Consider the following 8,522-nt stretch of genomic DNA (forward strand, 5'->3'; position numbering starts at 1 on the left):
TCCCTAGATTGTTAATAACTCTGAACAGTATCCCATTGCAGGTTATTGAAACTACACAAACAAGGTAGTTTCTGGGTTTTTTCATTGTTGGGTGGAGGGGTTTTTTTAAATTTTTAGGACTTTTAAAATCTCATAATATTTACTGAAAATTTACATGGCAGTATATTCACATTGAAGTACACAGGATATTACATAAACTAATTTGGCTTCAGATATTGTTCTCTTTTGCATAGTCTTTGTCATGTGTTACTGTGCATCTTCTGTGGGGCTTACTGCTTTATATGATTGTGACATATTGAAGATTTGTATTACAGGAGAATTTTGCAATTTTCTGTGTTTTTGTGCTGCTGTATGGCAATATGAAAAAGAAGGAAAATGTGATGGAAATTAATTCCTCAGAAATATTTTGCAGTTGATAATCAAATGCAAAGCATTCAGGATACATTCACTGCTACCATGCTGCAAGAGCACTGTAAAAAAAAAGTTATTGTTGTATAGTGCTATCCCTAAATACGCATTCAAAGCTTTAGTTCTAGATCTGTTTGACATATTTAGAGCATGTGACAAGATCTTCAAAAATTTTCCACTTTCTCAACTAGCCTTCAACACTTGTGAAATAAACTGACTACAGAGTGCCATGTTAAAGCTCCATTCTCTCTTTTTTTAACAGTAATATGTTCACAGGGAATAGATTCAAGGCTCTGGACTGAATCAGGCTGACAAAGTCTTGCAATATTATTAGGTAGGGAACATTATTTGTTTTGGCCTACTTCCTGAAGTCTTTTGTTCTTTTATTTCTCACCTTTTCTTTCTATATTTTCAGGGACAGATTATTTTTCCCAAGTGAAGTCAAGTGACCAAAAAACCTGGAAGATGGCTGAGGTTAATACTGCTACTTAGTTCTAAAGAAAAATCCTGTCCTTTCATCATCATTGGGCATCTTTATTATCCAAAAAGAAAATTGTCCTTTTCACATTTGAACAGTGTCCTTGTGTTATTTTGCATAGCCTATATGTAACATGTATATGCAGTAACCCATTTAAATAAAAAATGATTAGCTAGAATTTTTTATGATATGTGCAAACTCACATTTTTTTATTTAAAGAAGTTCCACTTTTAAAAAGCTAGTATTGGTTTCACATTCTTGTAGAAGTGGCTACTGTCTGAGAACTTAAGCAGTTGCAGTGGATGTATAATCGGTACCTATATTTTTATGGTATTTATAATTAGAGGAAATGTCTCAATGGTTTTAAAAATTGTATCTGAATGTGGATTAATTAAGTGATTATATTGCATGTTATATCTATGTGCATGAGGGGACAACAAAATATATTGCAAAAAATGAATTAAATGCTGCAGAATTTCAAGCTTGGAAGCAGCTTTTTGTTCTGATTTTTAACTGGGGCATGGCAGCCCAGACAAACATTGTAACTCCTAACTAGAAAGGAGAAAATTTTTGTACTCTTGATAAATAAATAAGATTGCAATAAAGTCATAATTGTCTTCACTAGAAATCACTCTCCTACTCAAATCAAAACAACTCTTGTGATCCAAGTTATGACCTCAGTGCAATGGCCAAGGCAGGAAGTAGGCAGAGTGCAGATGAAACACTGGGAAGGGTATGAGCAGTGTAAGCTGTGGCTACCTTGTGCTTTCTGTGAACACATATTAAATGCAAACCTGGTTATCATCAAGGTTTTCTACTTTTTACTATGGTTACTTCTCTGTTATTTGTGTCATACAACTTTATTTAATTTATTCGTTTCACTGAAGTCTTTCATGTTTGGTGCCTGCATGAGAATTTATTTTGTAATTCAACAAAAACTAATTGCATGGTTTCCAAGAATGAAGCCAAGGAACAAAACTTTCCTGATCTTTTCCTTGAAAAACTTTGCAACTCACATATTTATAAACAGAAGACGAGATTTGACAGCGTTTTATTACTAAAAAAATTCTTCCCATTTCTTTTAAAAGGAAAATTGTTAAAGTAACAGGATTTTAGGGAATGTCACTTTCTGCGTGCTCACTAGATGTTTCATAATTGTTGATGCCATCATTGCTTATATCTCTCACACCTCTTATTACTGACAAGATGGGACTTTTGCCATTTTCACCCTGGAACTGAGCAGGCAAACTTTAGAGTACATGACAAAAGCCAGGTTTCCTTGCATGAGCTTCTTCATTTAGAAAGTCAATATTGGGCTCTGGACTGAAGAGATTACAAGTGTTGATGTGTTCATGATCATCTGTTACTGGTTTATTTCATTATATGGTGCCTGCCTTGTTTTGTGATTTTCAGGCAACAAAAGTAAGGGAGGCATCTCATGCAAGTCTGGCACCTTAAAACTGAAGTGAAGGGACTCAGAGCTCCTGAATCCAGAAGAAACAGTATAGGCAGGAGAAAGGACACAGGTGTCCAAACTGTAGAACATAAAAGACAGGCTAATGAATTGCTGGAACAAAATCAAAGTCAAACTCAAAGTCAAAATCGATTACATAGGAATATTGAAACAAGATAGCAGTACATTGTTTTCAGGGAAGGTTGGAGGAGGGATAAGAACTACAGAAAATGATTTGACCTGACACAGGGGGAAGGAGTGAAATAATCTAGCAGATAGCTGGACATAAGAAGCCAGGGAGAAGGTTGGATGGAAAGAAAATGAAGAGGAAAAACAATGAATGCCAATATTGGTTAGAGGACAGAAGAGTTTACTAAGTACAAAGATAAACTGTCTGAAATTTCATGAGAAATTGGCTGGAGGACATGAGGTCCAAAACAGGAAATAGACAGCATAATTAATATTCACATGGTGAGTCTGAGTGAGAAACCAAGGGCAGTAAACATGCTGCTATTATTACTCTGCTCCTTCTTTCAGTGCTGTGTGACCAAACAGTGGACAACTACAGAAAATTACTAAAAAGTAGGTACTGTTCTCTTTTGTGCAGAAGATAGAATGAGGCATGGAATAGAAAGAACACAAGATATGGTTTCATTATGATAATGGGGAGATCTGCCTGAAAATTTCTGTTTAGGTGATTTTTATGGCAGTTTGTGTGTTATATTAGTCTTTTTCTTTCAACCATCCATCTCATAAATTCTCACTAGGTGTACAATTATCTTGGTTTGCATTCAAGTTGCACGCATGACTGAAAAAAATTAATAAAATATCTTTTTGACATATTTGTGCTATTATAATGTGTAACATGTACCACCACTACCAAAAACCATCAGACAATCCAAGGAACATTTCCAAATACTTTTGACCTTAATTTCAAAGTATCTCTGTTTTCCACTTTCTAAAACAGAGATGATATCAGAAAGCCAACTAACTAAAACTTAGTCAAGAAAAAGTGGCATTGAGGACATTTTAAAGTGGAATAGCACACAGAAAAGCACTTGCAGGATAGACTTCAGAGTAGTTTGAAGCTGTAGCAATGTGCAATGAACAAGGCATGGAGTCATATACTGAGCAATGGAAAGAAAATTAAAGGTTTTGTCCCTAATCTGTAACTTAATATTAGCTGTTCTGTGTTCTGAGAGAGGAGGAACTCCTCTACTTCAGGCACAGTTTAATAACTCCATCTTGCAGCAAAAAAAGAGTCATCATTTCTTGTGTATGTTTATCTTGGTTTAACCAACAACCTTACTGCTTGAATCTCTGAATTTATAAATGCTTGACTGTCATAACATGGTTCTTAGTTTTGCAGTGACACATAACAGAAAATTGAAAGTTCTGTTATGGAAAAAGATACAGCCATTGCTTTAGAAAGAGGCAAATTTATGAAAAATAAAAATAAAAACAAAGGCTTTGAAGTTCCTATTTAAGATTGCCATTTTATTTTATTGTGACTTTTACTTTATTGTGACTATTATTCTGAGGATTCCAGTTCTCTATGCATGTTGTCCAGTGAGTTCTTTCTGTTTTGTTTTAACTTATAATTTGTTTTCAGTACTTAATGTGTTTGTATTAAACATTTATTCTCATCTTGGCATATCTTCCATAATGATATTAAATGTAAAAATACATGCATATGGAAAGGGTTGTATTATAAGTAAAATTTCCCAGATAATAGTATATTATTGTTTTAAAAAGTTTGAGTTTTATGACTTTTTAAAAGTTTGAAGTACTATACCTGCCATCTACTGGAAGTACAAGGACAATGCATTTAAGTTTTATCATGCTAGCTGTTCAGCCAATACATGTATCATTCTACCACTCTTACTTTTTTCAGTAAAAAAAAATTAAAATAACTTCAACATTCATTATTTAATTTATTGTTTTATTTAAAAGTAGAAGTCTTCAAATTTAAATCGGATTTTCAACTCCTAAAATTTCAGATTGTTAATGAATTAATTTTAAATTAATCTAAGCAAGTATTAAGAATTAAGTGTAAGAAAAACCTTTGCCAGCTTTCCTGACCCATTCCACACGAACATCCATTTCGTGATATGTACAATGTGTACAAGTGAAGGCAGACAAATAATTTTCAGGTCTTTATTTTTATACTTTAAAAAAGAATACTTACAGTATTTTAAAATTACACCTACATAAACTAGTGATCTTGTTGTTATTAAAGTGATTTTACTCTGACTGAGGTCTCATCTTTAAGACACTGGTAAATTACATTAGGTCCATTTTCATCTCTTCTTGTCTTTTAGTTCTGGTCCCATTTATCACAGTAATTTCTTTCCAGTACGGTCACTCAGGGTTGCTTAAAATCAGAAAAAGTCATTCAAATGTAAAGATGTGTATTAGTCTTTTGTTGCCCCTGGATTTGGGACAGTCTGACTAAAACACCATTTGATTTGGTTTACTAATTCCAAAGTACTTGGAACAGAAAGAGAAAAGAATTAGTGGCAGCTTCCAAGAAATAGGACCTCCCAAGATCCATTTTGATACGAGAAACAGTATTCTGCCTGCATATTAACAAGAAAGTCTAATATCAATTGCTTGGTAAGATGAGTTTCCATCAGATCAAACTGCAAAAAGGAAGAGAAATAATTAATTGTCTATTTACCTTTTTTAAATCTATAGTTAAACAAACCATGACAGGCTTGAAAGGGAAACAAAGAAGGTCACCAGTTGTCATTGAGGAAGTTTTGCTGAATTCCTAAAAGATTATTATGGAATGTAATTTTCAGCCCTGGGAAGGGTATTTTATAAGACTATAATACTGAATACCATTTAATTTGGGGTAATAATACTCACTTTTATTGCCCATTATTAAGGCACTCTGAGAGTACTACATTGTGAATAATTTATGACTCAATTGTAGTGCTTTTCTAGACTCTGTTGCTAAGGTAGAAATTATATATGTTTATTCTTCTATGTTTGCTTTCTTTTAGTTTAATAACCTATAACAGTATAATTTATTACTTTACCAGAGAAACTATGAATAAGCAGTAAAATTATTTTGTCTCTTAAAATTAAATTTCTTCTTTCTCACACTGGGATAGGAAATAGTTGAAATTTCTATACCACTAACTGACAGAGTTGGACAATAGTTAATCTCACTGGAAAATATAAATGCTTTAGGCAAAGAAGATCTTGAACTTTTGCCTTCTGTTTGAACTGTATATATGCTAGTTTAATTTTGGAAGCATACACAGGGCATGGATTCTATATTAGTTATTTTCTTATTGAAGTAATATTTATTTGTTTATTAAAATAAACTCATTTATTGTGAATTATAAATGCACTTTAATAGTGTCATTTATTGATAAAATATGCAAACCCCCTTTTGAATAGTGGCAAACTCCTTCATCTGAGAGATGCAGTTAGGCCCCATGCTGAGGCTGGGATTGCTCTGTGCAAAGCTAACCACATACACCTGAACATCTGCAAACCATAGACATCCAAGATACCTTTTGCATGAATGCTTTGTGTATGCTCCCCTGATGACCTCTGACTCCAGGTTCCATTGGAAGGTATTCCTTACAATTTTAGTACAGGGAACCCTAAGGCTGCTGGGCTTCTCTGTATGAGCAATCCACTTTTTAACTTTTTTCTCTGCACAATCAGGGAGACACATAAGCAATCTTCATATTTTCCAGAAATGTTTCTCTCCTCTCTCTCTCTCTCTCTCTCTCTCTTTGACTTTGGAGAAGAAAAAACTGAAGAGTGATAGAAGAGATTTTGTTTATGGATGTTTCCCCCAGTTCTCCATAGCTCCAGGCAAGACCTGGTTAACCATTACCAGTTTAAATTAAACACTTCACATGCATAATGAAAAACAGGCCTCTTGTGTTGCTGCTGAAACAGAATGGTTCTTTTATTCTTTATGTGCTTTGATAGCGTTCCAAATTCATCTTTCTGCATTTAGATAGGTTAAATGCTGCCTGAAGGATGTTTTGCACATTATTCCAAGCAGTGATGCGGGTAGTCCACAGCAAAAGAGGAAATATTAAAACACTGTTTTCTTTTTCAAGGCAAATATCATCCCAAGTTTAATATCAGTGTGGAGCAGGCATTTGCTTGTTCTAGACTTCCCAATCAGAACTGCTCTTTTACTTTATATCAGGCAGATTTCTGTGCTATTGGCTTCCCCACAAATGTGCATCTTCTGCCACCTACTAGAAAAAGGGATCACCATGATCTGTTCAAGTGATTCCCCACAAATACTGTGTAAAGGTTCTGTAATCACTTTGTTCTATAAATGTCTGAAGTTACTTTTTTGTCATGGAGATCTACTGTGTGAGATTTTTCCAAGCATGCAAGGAAGCATGCAAGCATACAGTTAGATTTATTGAAATCAGAGGAAAAGCAAAATAAAATGCTTCCATTACCTTCATGCATGCAAATGTTTATTTCTTCTGAACTAAAATAAACTGAACTAAGTTAAGCTGTGTGTCTTTTCATGGAGTGAATAGTTTTTTTCCTTTCCTTTCAGTATTCTAGTTGTCCTTTGGGGTTGGATTCCAGGAAAAGAAATCAGTAGAAAAGAAGCACAATTTTGGTGTTATGCTGTCTACCTATAAGAGTGTAACTCTCAATGGGTTTTGCTAAGTTATTTAGCTATTAATTAAAAAGAAAAAAAAATATTGATTTCTTGAGGTTGCCATAGATGAACTCATTTTTAAAAATTTCTTTTTGCTTCAAGGAGTTGTCCTAAATCAATATTTTTATTACTTAATGTACTATCAAAACAGTATGAGATCTTCCATGTTTATCTTGTTTTCTTGAGAAAGAATTTGGGTCAGTGTGACAGTTTCCTACAACCATGTCAACTAGTGATAATCCACCGTTTTTTTTTTCTTTTTGCAGAGGTTTTCTGTGTTAAACCTTCCCAGGATAGAAAGAAGAGATCATTAGTATCTTTTTTAACAGAGGAAGTTTAAAATTTAAAATTGATTTATTCATCAAGGTGTTCTACTCGAAAGCCTTGTCTTTGATTTCCTCCAGTTGAGGCCATTCAGAACCAGATGCACTTCTGTCTGATATGTGCTATCTAAAGGTGATAAAAGGGTGAAATCATATGACTACATGCACACATTTCACCAACTAGAGTAGTTGATAAAGGATCATAGAAAATTAATGATTGCTATAAATTTTTTTGGAATTAGCAATGTCATCCTGGAACAGCTGCATTTACCTGGTTAATAAAAGGGCACAGGAAGAGAAGTGAGAAGAAGTCAGGTGGTTATGGTTGATCACAGCATGAAGCCTGCATGCTCCAACTTTAAGCACACCCGCTGATCTTTTGTAAGCTCCAGCTTTGTACTATCAGTAATGATGATATTTTTCCTATCTCTCTGGAGTTCCTGGGAGAAGTTTGCGGTAAAAACTTCTATCTTGAAATTACCATAAAAAAAAAAATTAAAAATTCTTTGTATCTTCAGCCAAATAATAAGTAGTGATCTTTTATCTTATACATTTCATTTCTGCCTAAAGCTTTTATTTTTAATTAAGCATAAAAATATAATAATGTTTTGAGTAAATAGTATAATAGGATAATAATGTTTTGAGTAAATAATTTCCCTGTCTATACTCTTAATAATCACCACCTAATTGCTAGCCAAAATTTCTGTTGCAACCGAGTTGATAATTCGAGGTATTTAGTAATAAGTAGTAGTAATAAGTGTGTCACTTACTACCAAAAAATAAAGAGGAACCTAATGCTTTTCTGCAAGTCGTATCTGGTGTCCTAGAAAACCAACTCCTTCTTCAAAAAAAATTTCGTACAGAAATAAGATTTCTTTCAGCAGTACTGTATCTGAAATGAAGGACACTTTCCATCTCTGTATTTCGTTGGGTACCTGGGAATAATACAGACACCCAGCATCTGAGCTACATGTGAGCTTTTTACAGAGAAACGCCTTAACAGAGGGAAAGATCATTAACAGCCCAGACTCAATGTTCTTTATGCAGCTCAGGTATCAAATGAGTAATTTGCTGTCCATAGCTTTGAGAAGCACAAATATAAAAGCTACAAGAGACAGGATAATGGTGTCTTGGTGATTACGCTGTTTTTCTAACTACTTCCAAGGCTTTTGCTTTCAGTTCTCCCTTAACAAAAAGGTG

At 33.9% G+C, this 8,522-nt stretch overlaps 1 long non-coding RNA gene across 1 annotated transcript; it reads left to right on the plus strand.

Moving 5' to 3' along the window:
* The first annotated feature begins 419 nt into the window (after positions 1-419).
* Positions 420-1,514, plus strand: LOC118687586 (uncharacterized). The gene is made up of 2 exons (XR_004980351.1): positions 420-742; positions 824-1,514. It is a non-coding gene; the product is annotated as an uncharacterized LOC118687586 (long non-coding RNA).
* Positions 1,515-8,522: the final 7,008 nt, after the last annotated feature.

Source organism: Molothrus ater, chromosome 6, assembly GCF_012460135.2.
Source record: "Molothrus ater isolate BHLD 08-10-18 breed brown headed cowbird chromosome 6, BPBGC_Mater_1.1, whole genome shotgun sequence".
Lineage (NCBI taxonomy): Eukaryota > Metazoa > Chordata > Aves > Passeriformes > Icteridae > Molothrus > Molothrus ater.